Source organism: Rhinolophus hipposideros (assembly GCF_964194185.1).
Source record: "Rhinolophus hipposideros genome assembly, chromosome: 14".
Taxonomy (NCBI): Eukaryota; Metazoa; Chordata; class Mammalia; order Chiroptera; family Rhinolophidae; genus Rhinolophus; species Rhinolophus hipposideros.
The window spans coordinates 2,933,187-2,955,869 of NC_138060.1; the positions used below are offsets into that span (position 1 = coordinate 2,933,187).

At 42.9% G+C, this 22,683-nt stretch overlaps 1 protein-coding gene across 2 annotated transcripts in view; it reads left to right on the forward strand.

The window, feature by feature from the left end:
• The first annotated feature begins 1,187 nt into the window (after nucleotides 1-1,187).
• FOXP1 (forkhead box P1) overlaps nucleotides 1,188-22,683 on the forward strand; it is a 578,556-nt gene continuing 557,060 nt past the window's right edge. Inside the window, exons 1-2 of one of the 2 annotated variants that reach the window (XM_081071680.1) lie at nucleotides 1,188-1,202; nucleotides 10,012-10,155. The gene's annotated coding sequence lies outside the window, so the exon portion shown is untranslated. Of the gene's footprint in view, nucleotides 1,203-7,606; nucleotides 8,135-10,011; nucleotides 10,156-22,683 lie in introns of those variants that run through there. The other variant, XM_081071679.1, reaches the window with a different exon arrangement.

Below are 22,683 nucleotides of genomic sequence, written 5' to 3' on the forward strand. Positions count from 1 at the left end.
CTGCCGTCCACTTCTCTGTCAACCAACCTCACTTGTTAACTGCAATCTGCTGTGCTAACTGCAACCTGCTCTTGCCAGCTCAGCCACCATCTTCTTGCTAGCTCCCATTCACTGCCAGCGTAGCGACTGCAGTTATATTAATGGGTCACGGGTGACAACTGACGGCCAACTAGCCACAGCTGATGGCCATCCAATCACAGTTAATGGTCATTTACTACCTGAGCCAGAACTTTTCCACGTGAGGGCGAAAGCCTGGAAACTGCACTCCTGGCTCTGTCCCCACAGATACATTTATATATTGTAGTATGATTGCAAATACAACTTCATAGTTGTATTTATTACATTCCACAATTACAGTACAATACTGTTGTCTATGCTCATTATACTGCTGTTCATCTTACCCTCTCTAAAGCTCCTTCTACAGTGGAGACAGTCCCAGGATAGGTAATGATTGGAAATCCCCACGGAAGGATTCCAAACCTCAATATATACATTCTAACCAGCTATGACCTTCTAGGTCCGTGGTCCGTCAGCAACCAAGGACTATTTGGATAAAAATTGAGATTTCTTGACTCTCTTGAAAATTCACAAGTTCCTCCTGACCTGGGCTGGCTTTCCTGGTGAGGGCAGTCAACACCTGCTCCCTAGGGAGGCCTGTGTGCTCAAACTGCCCACAACACCCCCTTCTCCCTAATCACACACAATCCACTTCGTCATTGAAGTTACCTGGCTGAGTTCTCTAGGCCATGCCCTCAGCTTTAAACTTGTTAAAAGATTGATTACTGGATCCCACTAATCTTCTGTAAGGAATCTTGCATCACTTTCTCATTTATTTATGTATGTATATATACACTGGAAGTGCCAAAAAATGCATACACATTTTAAGAGATGTTGTCTATGCTCAAGCAGTAGTTCGCCATAATCAGAAGTGTCTGGACACTGATAGGAACCACTGTGAGCACCTCTTGTAATTGCAGAGGTCAAACGTGACTTGTATTCATTTTTTGTTATCGGTATACATTGAGTATTACAACTAATACAGTTGTTTCCTTTCTTAAAATATGTATACACTTTTTTGGCACCTTCTGTATACACACATGTGTGTGTTACAATCCAATATTATGGTTCTTTCTCTTCTTGTTTCAGATGTCTCAACTTTGGGCATTGGGGAGCTCTTTCAGGTTGGCTCCTAGGCCTTTCCAGTAAGTCTCTCCCCACTCCACCACCGTCTGTGTGTGTGTGTGTGTGTGTGTGTGTGTGTGTGTGTGCACGCGCGCACTTCCATTAGCACATTCTGGCTCCAGCCTTATCTTGTTTACCCCACCCCTGGAATTGACTAGTTTTTTGAGAATCTCTGACTTCTTTTGTTGGAGAAACACATTTAGAAACCAAGATGTGGGGGCTGGGTGTGCTCATTGCCGTTGAGTGTATTTGCTGCTTCTCGCCCCTTTCAGTGGACAGAGCTGGGAAATATATGTACGAGTATGTATTAACTCACAGACACACATACACGTTTATTCTTGTGTCTATTTCTCTGTGCATATAAATGTATTACTTTTCAATTAAATCTGTCCCTATGATTACCTTCAGTTCCAATCCATTTCCATAGGAGTCATATTAGCCGTGAGGAGATCAGATTTTTATCTTTGTATGGCTTCCTTATTTTACAAGTGGCTCAAGAACATCCTGGGGTAGAAAGGAAACTTCTCTTGATGGCTATTTTATAGATATTACTAAAAAGCATCCCAAGCTTAGCATAACAAAAATGTCAGCATATTCCCATGCTTAGTAAGTATTCTTTAGCCACTTCTAAAATCTTCCATAACTTGGAACACACAACCTCAGTGTTCCTGAAGGTGGGAAGACCTGCCTCATTTCCCTTCTCGTACAAACACAGTCTGTCTTCAGCCCTACGAAACAATGCCTATTGTAACAGTGCACTGGTACTTGTGGATTCTAAATATGAGCCAAAACACTAGTCAGAGATTAGAATCAGAACTTTGCTTTACATGTGAAATCTTATTTTGAATTCAGGTACACAATTACTCACGCAGAGACTTAATTATACTGCCTTAGGATAGTATTAAAACAATGGTTTTAATTATTTTTTGGGAGGTTACAAAAGTAACCTGTTATCTTGTTAGGATGGTGAAGTGACTCCAGTCTTTTTGAGAACTTCACAGAAACAAATTAACCATCATCTGTGAGGTTTACTTGTGATTCCTTCATGTTTATTCAGGAGGCGACCACATTTGGATGGGGTCCCCCTGCCCTTCATTACACTTTATGTAAATCTGGTTGTGCTTGGACGTGTCTTTATCATCCGTGGAGGGAATTGGAAAAAGAATCCAACCAGGATGGCTCATGGGCTTCCGAAGGTGTGGCCCCTCGGTGGTTTGGAAAACATTCTGGGTTTGAAACAGCAGTACCTATAATTATGGAGGCGTCATCCCTTCCATAAAAAAGAAAACAAAACAAAGAAAGCGAAGCCCTTCTCCTAACGAGGTGTGGTCATAGCATGTGTTCAGCCTTCCCAAACCTGTCTGGCATTTGTTTCTGGTCTGGTGGGGAAGAGCTTCCATCTTTCTCTGAGCACTCATAAAACAATACAAAGGTAAACAATTGGAGGGCAATTAGCAGTCTCTTTGGGGTAAAAGGAGAGAGAAGTCACCCTGCTATTAATGTCAGAGGAATTAATCAGGGTTTACGGAGGTGACTGAGTGGCTCACCTCTGCAAGTGGTTGAAAACAAGGAACCAACAAAGTTTACAAAAGACGCCAGTTTGGAGAGCCAGGCATGGCAGACAGTTTACAGGCTGTCAAGCAGTTTAAGACTGTCGAGATTACTGAGCCGGTGCCTGTTATGAGAGAGACTGCGTGCACTGCAGGCCTGTGTTTCTCAAACTTTTCTGAGTATGAGACTCGGATGGGCAGTTTTTTCAAGTGCAGATGTTGATTCAGTAGGTCTAGGGAGCAGGTGGAACTTCTGCGTTTTAGCCCTCTCAGTGCTGTTCACGAGGCAGATCAGCATATCTCATTTTGTACAGCAAGGTTCTAGAATGTTCTAGTATCTCTGGCAGGTATGGTCCAGCAGCTCATACTACTTTTATGCATCTACAAATTACCAACATGTTGCATTGCTAACGTTCAGGGCTTAGGAGGCTAGAAGAAATTTTTGGAGTGGAGGTATTGGGCTGAATACTTTTTTGTACCTTGTAGTTTATAGAGATTACAATGCATTGGGACCCACAAGCAAAGAGCTATGGAGTAGTTACCAGCAACCAGGACCGATTAGAAAAACACAAAAATATTTGCAGGCCATGTTTATTTATGTTTATAGAACTGTACCCTTAAAAGAAAAAAAGCAGGAAATGCAATCTTTATAACTAAGGCCCCTCTGTTGTGGTTAAAACTTCAGAAAATGCACTATTGTCTCTAGTTTTAATGCCGAGCCTCTGAATAAGTTTTGTTGTTGGAGAAAACCCTGTTAAAATTGGGGTCTTTCACCATTTCTTGACTAGCTTTTCAAGCCACTCAATTATCAAATGGTTTGTCTCAGAGTGCTCGATAATATTGTATACTTTAAAACAAGAGATCCTCTGTTAACTGTTGGTGTGGACATAGACATCAGAATGCAGAGGACACACTTCTCTTGCTACTTATTCCAAAACACATGATTTTCATTAGCCATTTTTCTCTTCTAAGAAGGAAAGACAGCAAGCTTCTATTTAAAGAGCCTGACCACTTTTATTAACTTCTCTCTACTTCCCATCTCACTTCCCAACCCTCCCCTCCTTTCTTCTCCGTGTTTATCCCCACCTAGATGTCTGCGACACCTGAGGAAGAGGTGAGGGTGAATAGGGGCTGAATTTGATCTTGACCCTCTATGGCCTGTTTCTTCTCTGTCTGTAAAGGGATGTGTAGGTTGGCTATCTCTCAAAAGCCAGGCAGGCCATGTAATATATGAGGATGGTTGACACATCTCTTTTGTGAAGTGGAAAGCATGAGATGGAAATCGAAAAAGGAACTCAGTCCGGCAACTGGATTAATTATAATTGGTTAATTATTTGGCCTTGGAGGTTGATTTAACCTCCCTGGGCCCCAGCTTTCTACTCTGTAATTTGATATACTTGGTTATTCCAGTTTCTCAAAGTGTAAAAGTCTCGCCACTGGGATGACATTAGATAACATTGAATCACATATTGAAAATGATACTCCCTCTGCAAACACTTTTGATCCTCTGGTTGTTCACAAAAACAAAGAGAAAACAACGTTCTCTGTTGACATGCATGCCTTTAACACTTCTCAGCACTTTCCACTTTCTCTTCTAAAACAATTATTTTTAATTTTTATATATTTTTTGCCACTCTTTCTTTCTAACAGAGAAATCAATGACTTTTTTCACTGTGATTGTTTTTAATTTATGGAGGGTGGTACTGATTTCCCATTTAAAGTAGTAATAGAAAAATAAGTAACATGTAGATTGATTTAAAGGAGAATGAATATTCAGTACAATTACCATAATAACTACTCCAGTGAGTACAGCATATTAATTATTCAGGAATTACTATGTTACATAGATATGGCAAAAATTAGGAAGATGGTAATTATAGTTTAAGAGGTACTGAATGACATGATTTTAAAGTTTCTGTTTACTCTGAACTCAGAGGAGCATTCAGGTGTCTCATTAAGTGTTAAATAGCCACTTGGTTTCTGTTCCCCAAAATGCTCATATATTTATTGACACAGTATTTGCAGAACAAAGTTGGTGTTTGATTAATAGTTAATAATACATGACACAGTACTAACATTTCTCAAAGCTTTGGGGACATTTTGGCCATAGTTAACTATAGTTTACTAATTTTGCATTTACAATTAGTTAACTATAGTTTACTAATTCCACCCCCCCCCCCCCCCCGTTACTTAGGATATAACAAAATGGGGACAAGCACCTCTGCTTTTCTGTAAAAATGAAATGTCAGGAACATCTGTTTAAAAAGAGATTTCTATGTTTTACCACCAAAAGGTGGCGTCCTACCCCCATGCCCTTTATTTAAAAACCCTTGCTTTAATTTAACAAAAAGAAACTTCCACTTGATTACTGATAAAAAATTAAAATGTGCTCCCTATGAATGCAACGTGACAGTGTTGAAAATGGACAATATGTTAAGCTGTAGTTAAGTTTCCCTCTAATGTAAGCCAAATGGACATGGAGTTCTTCAATAAGGCGGCGCATTAGATAGCATTATATACAGCATTGAGTACAATATATTATGTGATTTACAACCAGGATTTCTTTTTGTCTGCAAAACTTGTTGCTAATCTGACTTTGGCCCCCACTTTCAAGTGAATATAGAATTTGAGGCAGTTAAAATGCAGAATAAGATCAGTGGTGATCTGAAGATCTTTTCAGTATGGCAATTCTAATAATTTTTTTTTTTTTCAGATTGAATTCACTGTTCAATCTGAAAAAACAAGATCAGAGCATGAATTGTTCTTTACAGACTAGGAATACATTTGTCACATTTAAATAACTTGCTATTCCCCTGAGTTATAACTCAGCAAACCAACATATACTATAAACATGTTGTACCTGGCATAAACATTTTAGAAATGAAAAAACAATTCCTGCTCCCGCAAGAGACTGGATACTTTGAGGACTTCCATTTAATTCCATGTGAATTCAGAATATGGAATTTCCAGTGATGTTCAAGTACTGGGAGCATTAACTGAGTTGACATAAAGCTTTTAATCAGTGCCCAGATCATAGTAAGCATTCAGTAAATATCAGACCGTTATTACTGACAGCTGTAGAATGTGAGCTTCTCAAGGGCAAGCATTTTATTTAGTTTTGCCTCCAATATGGTCTAGAATGTAGGAGTGTCATTAATGTTTTAATGTCTTGAACCCTAGCCTCTAGGAACGAAGGAAGTTCTACTGAAACTAAAATGCATTTTTTAAAATCTAGATTCTAGTCTAAAAGATTTGCTGGATGGTCTAGTCTGGATAGCATGGAATCTTATGCAGAACACATTCAATATAAATCCTGCTAAACTGGAATTACCTTAGCACAGTCGCCCTTTCTCTGGCTTTATTCTGTAACATCGGTGAATGGCTTTTTTTTCCACTTGCAAAACAGATATGATTTTAAAGGGGTAGCTTTATGCTATTATTGAAATTGAGATTTAGAATTTCGTAAATGAATGCTTAACAGTATTTGTAAAAATAAAAAAAAAAACAGAAAAAAAAGAAATATCCAAAAGCATTTGTAATACCCTTTCCGGATATTTATTATCTACAACTGTGCTGGTCTCAAGACCAATGGAACAGTGCCCCCTGCCCCCTCCCCCAGTACTTTGTAGGAATCCACAGGGTGGCTTTCAGTATATTTTCATAAAGAGTTGGCCAGTAACTGGAAATACTGGCTTGGGAATTTGGCAGCACCTGGGGTAATAGATCTGAAAAAAATTATTTCTGTTAACAACAACAACAACAACAACCCACAGAGGCCTGTATCTAAGTCACATTTTGGAAACAAAAAGTCTTCTTCTTTCTGTGTTGACAAAAGTGAATGAAATACTAGTGTCTTTAGCTTTATTCATTTATATATACATTTCAAAACATTTCATTCAGGCTCCTAATTTATTCCTTCAAATTTCTAAATTCCACCGAACTTCAAACAGGACAGAGGGGAAAAAATCACACCTTTTTAAAGATTTGGACAAAGCTTTTTGCAAGTGATTGATCTCGTCGAGAGCTCATAATCTGTGTTAAACAACTGATTGACATACTAGCCCCTGGGCGTTTTCCTAAGAGAAACCGTAGCAAGAACACAGCGCCCGATGCAGACACTTTCCCCCAAAGTCGATCTAACTACACATTCCTGCAGTGACTCTGACCAGGACGGGGTGGGGAGGGAGCTCGTCCCACATTACACTCTCTTAATTCAAAATACAGGGGGGAAAATCCCTCGCTGGCGGGTTTCTGTTTCCTTGCAAACAGGGGTTTGTCCTTCTGTTGAACTTTCACCTCCCGAACTCGCCTTCTTTCATTGGACAAAGTGCTGAAAGAAAGAGGAGAGACCGAGGGAGGATGGGAGAGGAGAAAGGGGGTTGCGAACACCACCCTCACCTCCCCCTCCTTCAACTGTCACTGATGGCAAAACACTTTCACTTTTAACTGGAGGATACTCACATCCTTTCCTATCCTCTCCCCTTCCTTCTGTATTTTTAGCTCAGAAACGAAGCAAATAGCCATCGCATTCCCATCTTCGTCCCTAGTTAACACTCTGCCTCTCGTTTTTTTTCCCCCCGGCGTCTGAATGGACCCCCCTTTCCCCATCTTCTGAGGAATCCCGCCTCCCCCTTGCCCCTTATTTTCCAGGTCTTTCTAGCCAGATCCTTCTTTCGCCAAGGACTAATCTGGCGTTCCCTTCCTCTCCGGCCTGCGGGGCTCTGTTTCCCTCTCTTACCCACGCAGCCTGGACGCCCCTCATTCCCACCTCCTGGGACCCCCTCTCCCCAGCCCGCGCTACCCCCCGCCCCCCTTGCTCTGGCAGTTGCAGGATTTTTTTTTTCTTTTTTGCCGAGAGCCTTGTTGTTTACCCAGCAGGTGGATGTGACGTCAGGGACGCACAACAGCAAAAAATAACAACATCTCCCTCCGCGACGTGTTGGCCTCTCTCGCGCGCCTTATTTATTTGTTCCGGGAGGCCGGGGTGGGGGGAGGGGAGTGGGCGCCAGCGCTCCAGTGGCTTGGGGACGGGGTGGCGGCTCGCGCACTGGGGGTGCTGGGGGGCCCTTGGGGGTGTGTGAAGCAGACAGGGTGCCCGGCAAAAGGCCGAGGGACGTGCTGGGGAGCGCCCTCAGTTCGGCGTTACCGCGCCGCCGCCGCCGCCACCGGCGCTGGCTGGGGTCCGGGAAGCTAGTCCCGAGCGGAGGAATCTATTGTTATTTATTGTGTGGCGGTTGCATGCTGTACTCGCGGTGGCCCTGCCCTCGCCCGGGAGTGCGTGTGTGTGCGCGCGTGTGCGCGAGTGAGTGTATGCGCGGGGGTGCGCGCGCGGGCGGGAGTGGGCGCGCGCGGGGAAAGGCCCGAAAACACCTTAGTTTGCACCGAGAGACCATTTGCAGCGGGTGAGTTTGTATTTTTCCATTTCTGCTCCACTTTTTCCCAAGCCGCCTCCTGCCTTGTTTCCGCCACTTTAAACAACAACAACAACCACCAGCACAAAAAAAAAAAAAAAAAGAAAAACAGAAAAAAAAAGAAAAAGATAAAGGAAAAAAAAAGAAACAAAACTCTCCACCTCCAGGCTCCACGTGCATCTCCCCCAGCCCTTCCCTCTCAGCCTCTCTCCCACAGGTCTGGGCCCAGGGTGGGGGCTCGGGCCGTCGCGAGGGTGGAGGGGCCTCCGGTGGCGCCCGCGTTCTTGGGTCTATTTGCATAAGTCAAGTGTGTGTGTGTGTGGGGGGGGGACACGGGGGCCGGACGGCGCGGAGATCCTCTTCCCTTGGCCCCTTCACGCCTAGCTCTGCGTTCTCCACGATCGCCGCGGGGAAAGAAATCAATAAGCCCAGGCCGCCTGGCACAACTTTCGGTGACCAGCGTTGGGCTGCCTGCCGAGGAGCCGGGCGGGTGCAGGGCCACGGGTGGGATCCGCGGTGGGAGGGGGCGCGCGCCAGGCACCTCTGCAACGCAAAGTTTGGACTTGCAGCAAAACTTTTTTCCCTTCGCTGTCCGCGAGTATGTGCCTCTTCGGTTTCCCCGGGCTGCGCCGCGGGTCGCGGCTAAATGACTGGGGACGCTCGCGCCCGGGGACCCGCGCCTGCAGACGTCCCCGGTGCCACGCACGCCTTTCCCCGAATCCGGAGGCGGGAGCAGCCCTTCGCGGCTCCCGCGGAGCCCAGAAAACTCAGACACACCCGCACAACCTCAGCTAGACACGCAGCCCCATGCACGCCCGGATCACCGAACCCAGCCTCCCCACCACTGGCTCGCGACAGCTCGGCGGGTGGGAGTGGGAGAAGGGTGCCCTGCGGGGAGTCGCCGCGCCCGGATATCCCTCCCCTATACCACACATACTTTAGGGTTTTACTCCCCTCCTAAGCTTGGGATACGGGGGAATTTCCCAAGCCCCAGTCTGTCCTGAGAAGCGCGTGAGTCGCCGAGTCCCTCTGCCCTGTCCCCGCGGCTGATGGCTCTCCGGGTCTCGCCCGCACGCTGCCTTCCTCCCGAGCTCCCCACGCTCCATTCCTGTCCCGCAGAAGATTCAGCTGAGCCGGCGAGCCGGGACGGCGTGAGCTTCGAGCGGGGACCACGGCCCCAGCGCTGGGAGCCGAGGAGTTTGCCAGTCGCAGCGGGGTCGCGGTCATTCGCTGCCTCCGCCTCTCCTCGCCCCCGCCTCCCGCCCCCCTCCTCCCCAGTACCGCCGCGCTCGGAAACTTGGATTCCTTCTCCTTTTTGGCCCTCGGCGAGTCTCCCTCCCCACCTGTTGTGAGCTCCGCCTCAGTTCCCGGAGGCTGGCGGAGACACCAGCGGGCACCGGAGAGCTCCGCGCCCTGAAACAAAGTCGCCGGCCCCCGTCTCAAGTGTTTGCTTCGGGATTGCTGCCCGCGCGGCCCCCCACCCTCATCCCATTCCCGCGCAGCTCCCGCCCCCTGTGAGAATAAGGACTAAATAAACAATTGTAACTGCAAACCTTGCGCCTGCGAACACATCCCTATCCCAGCCCCTTCCCCCTTCCCTCCCCCCTCCTTTTTTGTTGTTGCAACTTTGTAAGATCCCGGCGAAGGTGCTCAGACTTTGCTCGGGCCGATTTCCCGGTCTCGGGATCTTTGCAGGGATTCCCTGAGACACATCCTCTCTTCCCTCCACGCGCGCTCGCGGGTCCTCCCGCCCGCCGCCCTCTCTGTCTTGGCCCCTGGGCCTACTCACTCATCCCGCCCCCTCAATTTCCCCCAACCTGCACCCGGAAGACTTGCTGAGGGTCGCCCCGGTTTCTTGTCGATCGCAGAGCCCGAAAGTTAGCGAGAGGCGGAGAGCGCGCGGCGAGCCAGCGGGCCGGGGGCAGCGGCGGCGGCGCGGGGACCATGGTACTGCCGGCGCCTCCTCCGCGGGCGTGAAGGAGGCGCCCCCACTCCCTGCCTGGACTCCGCGGGTAAGTCGAGGCGGCGGCGGGCGGGGGCGAGGGACACCCGAGAGCCCTGGCTGAACCCGGGGGCTCTGTGCCCAGAGCGCCAGCATGGGCGGCACGAGCGCAGCGATAGGTGCCGGGAGCCGGGAATGTGCCCGTCTTCAAGCCGGTAGGTGCTTCGAAATACTGGACTTCCTCTTTTTTATCTTTCCTTCCTAAATCCGAAAATCTGGAGATCAAAGTTTAGCGTGGAGTGTAAAGTGCTCCTGTAAAATATGGTGACATCCCTGGCCCCCCTTCTCACCCTACTCCCCCCTTATAACTATTAATTATTTCCAAGTCATTGTGTCCAAATACCCTTGCCGGGCTGATTACAAAGTGTATTGATTTAGTCTGGGCTCATCCTACGTATTCCTTTTAATTCATTTTCCTTTTGCTCGACTAGAAAACCCGAAATGAAACTTATTTCTTCCTCTTCCCAGCACCCCCTTCCCCCAGCCCTCGTTTGTGAGGCTTGGGCAGAGTAATGAAATTAATATAAACATTTAATTTGGTTGCGTTTGAGCTTCTCCAGCCCACTTATGAGGGGCTGATGTTGCTCTCATGTTCGGTCACAGGTATTTTATAAGTTCGATTTTCTTTTTTGTTACTGCTCTTTAAATACTGGAGGGGCTTTCTGTATCCGCTTTGAAAGGAGTCTATACATTGAAACCATGTACACTTTACCTTTGGTTGTCCGTAGGCTTCAGGATTTAGTGTTTGTAGCTGAGTTGAGAATATCTGAAGGATATTTAAGGAATTTTTCTACTGCTGAAAATATATTGAATAATCCATGGAAAATTTTTATCTTCCATCTCTTCTGCCTCCCCCGTTTTTCCACTGAGAATCAGTTTGGGGGGAGATGTCTTAATTGGAATTTGAGGAGAAATGGTCAGACTTCAGGTGTTTTCTACCCAGGGATTAACCTGTATAATTGAGACAGAGGAGTTCTGTTATTTTCAGTTCCAGAGAGAAATGTTTCAAATCTTTTTTAGAATTCCATTGGAGTTTTGATTTTCAAAGTGGAAATACCCACATCTTAGAGACCAAGAAAAGAAAATTGGGCTCACAGTTTTAGAGATTTGGAATGGGTTTTTCCTTGTCTGATTTTTCTATTTGAAATATCTAATAAAGAGCATTAAAAATATAAAAAGAAACTCAACTGGTTACTATTCAAAAGGTGTCAGCTACAGTCTCACTGCAAAAGGGGAAAAAGGTTTAACATCTTGCCACTGGCTGCATTCCCCTTTCCCCGCCCCCCCCCCCCCCAGACTTTGGAGTATGAGAGGAAAAAAAAATCAGTTTTTTTGGGGGGGTGGGGGTGGGGAAAGTAAAGTAAACAGCCTCCAACTGCTGAACCTTGACAACCCAAATTAAGGAAGCAGGAAAGATCAAACAGAGCTGCTGCTGGGTTGTTGTCAGGAGCTCTACGTGGAGAAAGAACCCTGGACTATTCGATCAAGCAGCAAAGCTATATATTCAGTAATGCAGAAATGGACCATTGCAAATGCTGATCTTTGTTGTGCAAGCCAAGGCTCACTTGGAAGAAAATACTCAGCCTCTCTCTAGGCAGCATTTGAGTTCCTTATGGGTGCTGAGTTGCTAAACAAGTTACTATTTTTTTAATGCTTTCTTGTTTATGAAGAGAATGCACCCAAAAGGTAGTAAGAGAATATTAAGTCTTCCAGAGGCTGCCTTGCTACCCAGAACTGTGCAGTGGAACTCTTTTTACCAACATTAGCCTCCTACACTAGAGTTAGATAACGTTTTCTCACATCAAGTTTAGAAGATCTGCCTTGTCAGGGAAGCTAGGGTTTTGTATGTGAGGGTTTAAATCTGATGTGCAGCTCAAAGAAAGAAAAAAAAAGAAAGAAAAAAGAAAAAAAGAAAAGAACCCTGGTGATGAAGTTTTGTGTCAGCCCACTCTTGGAATTTAAAAAGGCGAGAGGGAACATTCTCCAGATTAGACATAACCTCTTTTTTTAGATTGACATTCAACATGACCATGTTGGTACTTTTATTCAAGTTCTCTGTAACTTGTCCTTGCTTGTTTTCTAGGAAAATTTAACTGCTTTACATTTTTAAAGAGAGTAGTAACAGTAATTACTTTAGCATTTTGTTTTCACAGGTTTGTCAAAGTATAATGAAAGAAGCATCAAGTATTCAGATTAACTGTCTCAAACTAAGGGGGTTATATTCCTGGAGATGTCTAAGCTTTTGTGTTTATATTTAAATTCTGGAGTATAAACTGTGTAACACTTTTTTTTTTGGCTATAAACTCTCCCCAAATTAAATGTCATTTTTAATTAAGTAGAACAAAGTAGGAAGTAGGACAAGTAAACACATACAGAAGAATAAAAATAATTGTAATTTAAGGATTGCATTTTTAATTAACAAATGTCGATCACATAGTAAGCACTTTGTATTTTATTAGTCAGAGTTTCATAACCATAGTGCCCAACATGTTTCAAAGTCTGTAGCTTTTATTGGGTATACCTTTTATTGTGTAATTAAACAATGCGAGTTAAACATACACATGGATGCTATTAGGCAATTTTCTGCAATATGTAATGTTTTTTTTTTAAGCTATAAATATTTTCTAGTTAAATCATTTGTACTAACAATAACAAAAGTTAACTTGGTTAATATTGAGTCTAGGAAAGGTTTTCTGTTACTAAGTTTGTCCTTGCTTAAGACTCTATCCCTGGCCTTGTATATTTACATTCTTAGGCTCTATTGAAAGATATGTGTGTTTTCAGCAGTTTAAATTAACAGAAGAATTGTGATATTTCTTAAACAAATATATTTATACCATAGCATGTTCAATGCCAGCATTAAGAGAAGGGAGGAAAGAATGGAGCAGATGTGACTTCTTTTGAACCCAGCTTCCTCTTTGCAGCCAATCTTATTGTGCTGTTTATTTGGTTTTCAGGTTTTACTTAAGACTGAAACTCAGTTTTGAAATGTTATCTTGTAAGATTCTGCATCACAAAAAAGTATGTAAGTGCAAACAACATTAGGTGACATAGTACCAATTACATTTCAGTAGTATGCCAAGAATATTTACAGGGCATTGCTCGAGTTCTGTCTTTTAAAAATAATTTTAGACGCACGTTAATAAAATTTAAATAGATTGCAGGCTGTCAGAAAATAGTATAAATTTTGTTTATGATTCAGTTACTTTAAGGTACTTACATTAAAGAAACTCATTTAACCCCTGATTGGAGAGCATGAAGTGGGAAGGGAAGCCCTCCAAAGAGGTCCCACTGCCCTTTGCTCTCTCTATAATCTTAAATTACTACCATTTAATTGCAGCTTCAAGGCACTGAGCAGGAGCTGTTTCTCTGTGGCTGAGAAAGGATTTCCAGAGCACAGCTAGATTTGCACAGGTGGGATTTGTGTTTTTCAAAAAATTTTTTTGCTTAGGGCCTTTTCCTTTTTTATCCTCTTAGGTGTCATACTCCCTTTATAGAATTCAGCCACAGTAAATGGCCTTTTAGTTTAGCCAGCGGTAGTGTCCTTTTTTTAAAGTATGTTTTTTGGACCTAGAGTGTATAAAAGTCTTGGGCAAGTAGAGGTTTGTTTTCTAAAGAAAATAACCTTAAGAGAGGCATCTGCTGAACAGACAGGTGAACTTCATGCATGAGCCAACATAGACTTTTACTATTTGCAAGGGATTTTTTTTTCTTTAGTTGTTGGTAGTTATCCCACCAGGTGATCAAACACAGAGTTTGTGAGTCACGTCAGCAAGCCCAGTAAGTTTGTAGTTGGTTCTGCGTATTTTCTAAATGATCTTTCTTGTGACTTGTTACGCTGGTCTGCAGGCCACTGTGTTATATACATGTGCGAGCCAAGGGGCTGTCTTAAACTGGTTTTTAAAAATGTTTCTCTGCTGTGGTACTTGGGGGAATTAAGGCTGGAGGTACTGAAAGCTGGCACATCAGCAGGCCATGAGATGAGCCGAATTCCTGAGACGGGAAAACCTGGCCAAAGATGGGGTACCTTATGCACGGCAGTCTCCCAACCCAGACCTCATGGTTTATTTCAATGTGCATGTGGCCATGTGGTTAATGGAAATTAAGCAGATTTGGCTTGTGTTGCCAACCTAAAAATAAATGTTGTAAGGAACGTTTGATTTCTAGAAGTGCTTTGGTTTTGTATCCCATAGATAACGTTCTTGCAGTTACGGCTCCAAGGCCAGTGTTCTGAAAAGAGGAAGTGCAGTGGGGTAAAGTGCATGGCAGTCAGGAAAGACAATTAGACAGTGTTCTTTGTTTCTTTAATGAATTATTCTTATTAATTACAGTCATTTTGTACTAAGGCCTTTTTCGGGCCGTATTTAGAAGTCGGCTCCCATTCACCAGAAAGCTGAGCCAGAAGCTGTAGCCTTGTCCTGGCACTGTTTTACCCAGTCGTGAAATCTATTGGCCAAATTAGCTTGTGCATGTCTTTGTAAATCTTGTTTTTCTTTTTGAAATCCCTGGACACCAGTTTTTAATATATGTCCTGCCTTGTGCACAACAGGTGTTTGTTTGGTAGTTATTTTATGGGATTTATAGTGAGAACACTATTTCCTACCTAGCCAGCCATTGGGAGAATAAAGCCACTGCCCAAAATAAAGAACCTGGAAACTGAACAAGTGTAAATGGGTTTTTCCTTAGGACCCTCCCCAACCTATTTTGTTTTAAAAAAGTGAGGGAGGGGCTCAATTTAGTGCCTTGCTATTTGCAATTAAGTTGTATTAATTTAAGATTATTGGGAAAGTACAGAGGGCAGTGGGAGCTTTTTAGTGGTCTCATCTTGATGCTTAAAGCCGCTCAGTCCTAGGGTTAAATTAGTTTCTTCAGTCCGAGTACTTAAAGTAACTAAATCGTAAAAAAAATTTGTATTAGATCCTGACAACTAATAATCTATTTAAATTACATTAAAGTATCTGGGCAAAAATTTAATTAAAGACAGGAGTATTGTCAAGCCCTGTAAATATCTTGACGGGTCTACTCAAATGGAACTGATATCACAAGATATTTACATATGTCTGGTGGGTTCCAGAACATCTCGGCAGCGCCTGTGCAAAGCTAATTGCACTCTCTTTCCAAATCACATTTTTAATAAAATAATTTTGTTTTTCAAAGAAACATGAATACGTACAAAATTCTGTTCAAGTGTTTTGTTTACTGTTCTTTCCACTCAAGACCACTCTGATGGGTTTATTTCCTCCAACTGCTGCTGATTCAGACAAACAGCTGAAATGGAGGGATCACTGACTAGAAAGCTCGTGTCATTCTGTTTTATTTCAACAGTTTGAAGATTTTACTGCGACGGAAAAATGTATCTGAGCATGACATTATTGTTCCATGTTTATATTGGCTAGAATAGATTCATTTAGGGTGGGACAGATTTCCCCCTGAATTTTGTATTTGGGTACATGTTTATTTATTGGTAGTAAAGTAAGGTGGACATCCACATTTTGCCAGATTCTTTGATTTTTAGCTAATTCTGTGATCAGCTCTATTAACTTGCATGCTGAATAATATTTCTAGCATCAAACTCAACTGAATTCCTGAGGTTTCTTTTTCTTCCTCCCAGCTCAGCAGTTGAGTCATCAGTGACTTCCTCTGCTTCAGGTTTCCTGTCTGTGGAGCAGGATGGCAGTATAAGGTCTGTCCCTTGAGCTTCGTGTTCTTATGGTGCAGGTGCCGTGTCACTACGGCCAGTGACTTGAAAGATGTTCTTGCTGCTCTTGGGACAGTGACCAGAGCTCCGGGGGGAGGGTGTGCCGTGAGCTTTGCTGGAGTTGCTCCTGTTTCAGGGTTGCCCCCTGAGGTAGTGCTGGCCACCTCCCATACCGGGCAGGCGAGCAGGGCGAGGCACAGTGCTGCTCATGTGTGACTTGGGAGCATACTGCACTGGGTTCTCATCCAGTGTGTTTCAGAGGGAGGTCGCCTGCTTCTCGATCACCGTGTGTGTCTGTGTTTTGCGTTTCAGAGCATTTATTAAAATAAAGATTCTTGGATAAGAATTTTTGCTGACTGATGTGAGATATGCATGTCTAACAACTTCCCCTGGTAATTCTGATTCACACGGAACAGAGACCCGTGGACCAAACGATTCATGCTGCTAGAGATTCTGCTACCGAAATCTTCAACTTCATTTGGATTTTCTGATTGATTCTTCCTTTTCTCTTGAGGCCTGTATTATTTTTAATGTATTTGAGTTTCTATTAAGAATTAAAACGGGTGGTTTAAAAGCAGAGCTGTGGTTGCAAACATGGATGGAGTCGCACTGCTCCTGGGTGTGCCGGTCTGGGGTGGGGCCAGAAAGAGCTCCCCACGTAATTCTTATGCCCAGCAAAGTGGAAGAACTGGACTTTTCCTTTCGAGTTGGTTGAAGGCCTGTAGCTCTTCTGAAGGGTTTAACTTCACTGCTGGGACCATTGCTTGGGCTTCCTTTTCAGAATCAAGCACCAAAAGAAACATTAGGTACTTAGAGAATCAGAGGCAGAATAAGAGCCTCACAATTACACAAAGTTACACAGTTACACAAAGTGATAGGATAACCTGGACGCGGTGGATTTCACCAATACCAGACATTTTCTTTCAAATTATGCCTTGCTTGCACCCATGTTTCCACTGGGCGTTGTTCTGTTGTAACTATCAATTAGTGTCAAAGGGCTTTCTGGAATTTTTTTTTTTCTATTTCATTTTAATTTTAAAATCTGAACGGTTTACTCATTGGATTAACCCTGCTAGCCCAAGTATTCCAGTTTTCCTTGGCATCTAGGGAAATTCTGTATCATTTTATGCCATGGGGCCTGCAGGAATATTGACGGAAATAGTTTAGCCAACGATGGCACACAAATAAAGAAAGCAGAATCTTAAGAAGAATGCATCCTACAGATTATGAGATAAAGAAAGATGAAATGCTAAGGAGGCTTGTCTAAATAGTCAGGTCTTCAGCTAAACATCTAACCACTAAGATCAAAAGAGATAGTTAATAAAAGTTATGCAGACATTTTTCGTCTGTATTAGTAATGTGCATTTTGAAGTTACCCAGCAATAGAAGTGTTTGTCCAGGATGCCCTCACCTAAATTAAAAAAAAAAAAATTCTGTTTGTCTTCGGGTGTGGCTTGATTTCAGTGGATACCAAACAGTTGGCAATTGTTTTTATGTCTAGAACTTCACAGTTGCCTTGGCTCTGGGTTCGGGTGGCATCTGGAATATTCCTATAATATCATACAAAGTTCTTTTATTTCTGTTCAGGCCCTAAAGCACCTTTAAAAACATCTCTTATGGGCCAAGTTTTACAACTAGGGTGTCTCTGTCCTTGAATAAAGATGAAAATGGAACTGATTGGAGAATGGGAAGGTGTAACAATAGAGGCTGCTTAGTCTTGCTCCTGTTACCAGCTGATGAAGTCTACAGTGTGGTGTTAAATCACTGGGCCCTGATTGTTGAAAGGATGTTAATCATTTCATTCAGAAAGGTCATGTAATTAACTGATTTATCATTAGGGAATCAGTGACAGACCCTTTTTAGTGATGTATTACAGAAGTTTTCTAATAGAAAGTTTGCTGCATGGAATTTTTTGGAAAGCAGCTAGTTGGACCTTGAGAAAGGGGTAGGGCATCTGTAGATAATATCACTGTCCACATACAACTGTAAATAATTTTGGAGAAAATAGTCTATAAAACAGAAAGTTGTTCAGTCTTGGGTTTTCTTTTATGGCCTTGTTTAGGCATGTTGTTGCAGACCTGTTTTGCATGCCTTCTCTGGGTTTAGGAAGGGTTCAGCCGCTTAAATGTGTTCGTCTTATTTTCTAAATAATGGCTTTTGTTGCAGTGTGATGCATGTTGACAGTAAACACGCAGTTGTAACTTTGGTAAGCTTACAACAAATTCTTATGCTTGTAGAAGCAGGTTGTCCTTGCCGCAGACTGCTTCGCCCTTTTGTCTTGCTGTCCTTATGGCAACTACAGCACGAGGTTTAAATACTCCGGGATGGGGAAGGGCATGGGGTATGGAGCAAAGAAACTCCCCATCTGGCAAAAATTTATCTTTCTCTTATATTCCTTTGTCCCCAAATCATACAGAAGGTACGCTTCTAGCTTATTTTTCCTGTGCATGTATTTGCATCAATTCAAAATTCAAAATATACTTCAAGAGAGATCTCCTTTCTGTATTTGTTTTTATTTTGTTTCAGTTAGGAAGTGGGACAGTCCCTTTTGCTAAATGTAGAGAGCATCTCTGTCAGACATGACTTGCCCTAGCAGAGTACTGAGGCGCAAGGTAGTAATAAGCACCTTTGAAAACAGTGGAAATGGATTTTATACTGGGATGCAGGGTTTTAGTGATGTAATCAGTGCCCCAATTGTTGAATAAAATGTGCTGCATTTGCCTCAAGCCCTTTGATCTTTGAGTGGAGAACAACTTTTGAGGAGAGAAATCTGGCAGATATTTACAAAGCTATTTATATTAAAACTATGTTTTTATCTTTTCATTTTTATTATGAAACGTGTCAGACACCAAAAAGGAACAAAGAATAATTCAGAGAGCACCCATGTACCTGCAGCTCTGCTTCAGAAAGAATCCATTTCTGATGCAGGTTGAAGAGGCTGCTGGCATTTCCCTCCCTCACCTTGCCCCCCCCCCCTTCTCCCCTGGAGGTGACCTCTGCTCTCAGCTGGCTGTTTTTCATCCCCGGATTTCTTTATACTTTTAATACATATGCATTATTCCCCCAAATAGGGTTTTCTTTTGCATGTTCAGGATTTATGTTGATTGTGTCCTGCCATATGTATTCTTTAGTAACTTGCTTTATTGTTTGATCAGTAGTGTTAGTAAAATTCATGCACGTGGATACATTGTAACTGTAGTTCATTTTTCCATGTGAACCTTTTGAAGTGCTTAATATTAATTCAAGGCAAGTTCTTCACGTTTGAAACCAGCAGCCTTCTGCAGTACTGTATATAGAAAATTTGAAAATTTAGGATTAATATGAAACTAACTACCAGTCCTGACTCGAACTTTATGATTTGTTCATTTGCCAGTGGGTTTTTTTTTTTGGGGGGGGGGAGTGGTGCGGGTGAGACTTTTTAAAATCAAACACTCCCCAGGGAATTTTATTTAAAAAATAATGTATCAAGTAGTTGATCTCTTACATTTAAGTAAAAACAACAATGACAACAACAAAACAAACTGCAAGGCATTCTTTTGAAAGAGCCTAGCCATTTTCTCATTCTTATTTACAGACTTGGCTTAGAACCGAACAGCCACATATGCAGGGTAGCAAGTTAAAAAGCGATGTTTAATTAACAGGCGCTTTATACTTCTGTATCCTTGTTATGATATAGCACCTTGTTCTTCAGCATAGAAAGTGATTTCTGCATATTTTAAAGGACTGGCATCTTTCTGGTAAAAAAAAACCATATAAATAAAGATATACTTAGATGAAAATCGGAACATGTTTTTAAAATAGTATGTGTCTGCTTCCAGCTCTGTTATCAAACTTGCTACATGAGCCAGAGTTGGTGCTCTGTGATTGTGGTGATGACCAAAAGAGTCGATCATGCGCAACGAGATGAAATCGGGGCTATAATCGGAGAGTTACCAGTTTCTTTGTCATTAAATATTAGCGATAAATAATACACTGTTTGTTTTGAGTAGATAAAACATATTTAATTCTGATGTACAGAGTCAGCCTTATTGCTGAGTAAAATGATAATCTTTTGTAATTTGAGAGAAAAGATAAAAGACTTTTGTGTTAGCTTGCCTAACTGACTTTGGTCGCAGAGATGTTTACCTTGACCAGCCAGAGAAGGTTGGAAAAACTTTTTTCCTCCCTCCTAGACAACTTGGATATTTGTACTGATGTTTTATTGGGAATATCAGATACTCAGTAAATAGCATAAATGACTGGAGATGTTAAACAAAATGAGTCTAAAGGTAGGTAGTGTTTCCCTGAAGAATGGAGAAAAATATAACAGAGGGATAATGTTTGGACAACACTCCTTTTAAAAGACTGGTGTGTGTTAAACACGGACCATTGGAGTCAGTGTTACTCATTAAACAATGGCTTTAATTGTTCTTTTTAAATTGAGTTTCTCATAAAGTTATACTTAGTCATGGTTTATTTAAAGAGAAGGTATACTTGTAACTTAGCATCTTTTTCTAGGTTCCTGAAGCCTTGTGGGAAAACAGACACTGCCTCGCTTGTTGCAGAGTTTCTAATGCACTTCTCCCCAAAAGGCATTGCTCCCTGGGTCGAGTCCAGCAGTTGTTTTACTAACAGTACCAAGTGACAAGAGTGAAAATAAGTAATAATTAGTTGTGTTTTATAGGACGTAAAGAAAGAGTGGTTGAAGTCTATAAAAGAAGAAAATCAGATCGAAGGCCGGCCACTATGTTGTTATTTTAAACAGATGCATTGTAAAAGTGATCCCCTTGGAAGCAGGCTGTCACCTGGTCCACGCTGGCTGTGTCTGCCATCTTCCTGTCTGCTGTCCTGTCCATCCATGTTGGCTCTTACCAGTAATACCATCTGCTGTTCCAGCAGTGGCCTTCTCTGTGCTGAAGCAGGCCAATTGGGTCAACTTTTGTGATCTGGCAGATGTCCACTGGGAGCTCAGATCAGGCCAGGCTCATTTTTATGTGTGTCCAAAGCCAAGATTTCAACTTGGTGAAAGGCTGTGGAATTTATTTCCCAAAGCGCTGCCCAAACTCTGTTCTTCTTTTCTGCAACTGCCTTCTTGGGCTGGGAGGATTGCTTAATGCACTTAATTATGCTGGATCCCTCTGTATTTTTGAACACCTGTGCGTAATTCAGATCATGGGTGGTCACAGAGCCTGGCTCTCCAAGCAGCTTCTCTTCCAGAATGGGGAAATTCCAAGGCTCCTGACCGTGCACTGTGTGTGAGGGGGCTGAGCATAGGCTTAAAAAGGATGGAACTTCCATCGTGCCATGTAAAAGGACCCTTTTCTATCCTTGGGTTGGAAAGAGTCTTACAATGAATACCTCAGAAATAATGTTTTAAAATAATAATCTCTCACTCATTGCTAGTTGGGGTACAAAGTAGTACAGCCACCTTGGAAGACAGTTGGTGGTTTCTTTTAAGACTAGACATGCTCTTACCATATGATCCAGCAGTCACAGTCCTTGATATTTATCCAAAGGAAATGAAAACTTACGTTCACCCAGACATTGGCACATGGGTGTTTATAGCAGTTTTATTCATCATCGCCAAAACTTGGAAGCCACCAGGATGTCCTTCAGGCGGTGAATGGATAAATAATAACTATGGTACCTCCAGACAATGGAATACTGTCAGCGCTAAAAAGAAATGAGCTGTCAGGCCATGAAAAGACATGGAAGAACCTTAGGTGCATAGTACTAAGTGAGAGAAGACAGTCTGAAAAGACCATGCATGATTCCAACTATAGGACATTCTGGAAAAGGCAAGACTGGGAACAGTAAAAAGATCAGTGTCAGGGGTTGAGGAGAGGGAGAGACAAATAAGCCAAGCACGAGGATTTTCAGGGCAGTGAAACTACTCTGTATGAAACCATAATGGTGGGTACATTTGTCCAAAGCCATAGAATGCACACCGCGAATGAACTGTAATGTTGTAAACTGTGAATGTGAAGTGTCACTGTAGGTTCCTCGGTTGTAACAAGTGTTACAATTGGGGGATGCTGGTAATGGGGGAGGCTATTCATGTGTGGGGTTAGGGGGTAATCGGAAATCTCTGTACCTTTGCCTTCATTTTGCTGGAAACCTTAAACTGCTCTAAAACATAGTCATAATTAAAATCAATTCTTGCGTTGTAAGACATCCATAACCATTATCCATATCCATGTCTTCAAATGAGTGTAGTGGTCTTTCCCTTTATCAGACCCTGGGAGTGTTAAAGTTTCCTGTGAGAACAGTGAAACAGGCAGAAGCGCGCTTGATCCTGAGACTTGGGGAGGCGGTGGAGGGCCTTGGGGGGCTGCCCGGGTCTGCAGAACAGGGCCCATGAGAGTTGCAGAGGACCTCAGTGGGGGCCCAGGCCAAGGTGTGCCTTTGTCCACACGCAGACTGTGGTTCCCCTAAGGGGTGTGACTTGCTGCATGACATGGCTACTAGGGTCAAATTCAGCCTTGTTTCCACAGCAATGTCCATACCTCTATCTGTGTCTTCATTTTTCAGAAATAATGTATTAATCGTGCTCCACAGACATTTCGCCGTGCTTTTATTCTACATTGTACCAGGAACATTTTTTCTCTATCATAAATAGTCTTCTATGCAATTGTTAATAACTACTTAGTTTTCCAGTATATTTATATTTCATTTTCTTTCTTTGCAAAGAAGCCCCCTTTGAGGACAGCTGCATAAAGACCAAATTGTCTCTCTGATGTTTAACAGATTTGGAACCAAGGAGCTACAGGGTTTTCTGTGCATAGCTGTGTGTGTTCCTGTGTGTGTGCGTTTGGGATTTTATTGTGGATGAAGTAGGAAAGGTTAAGGATCTGAATTAAG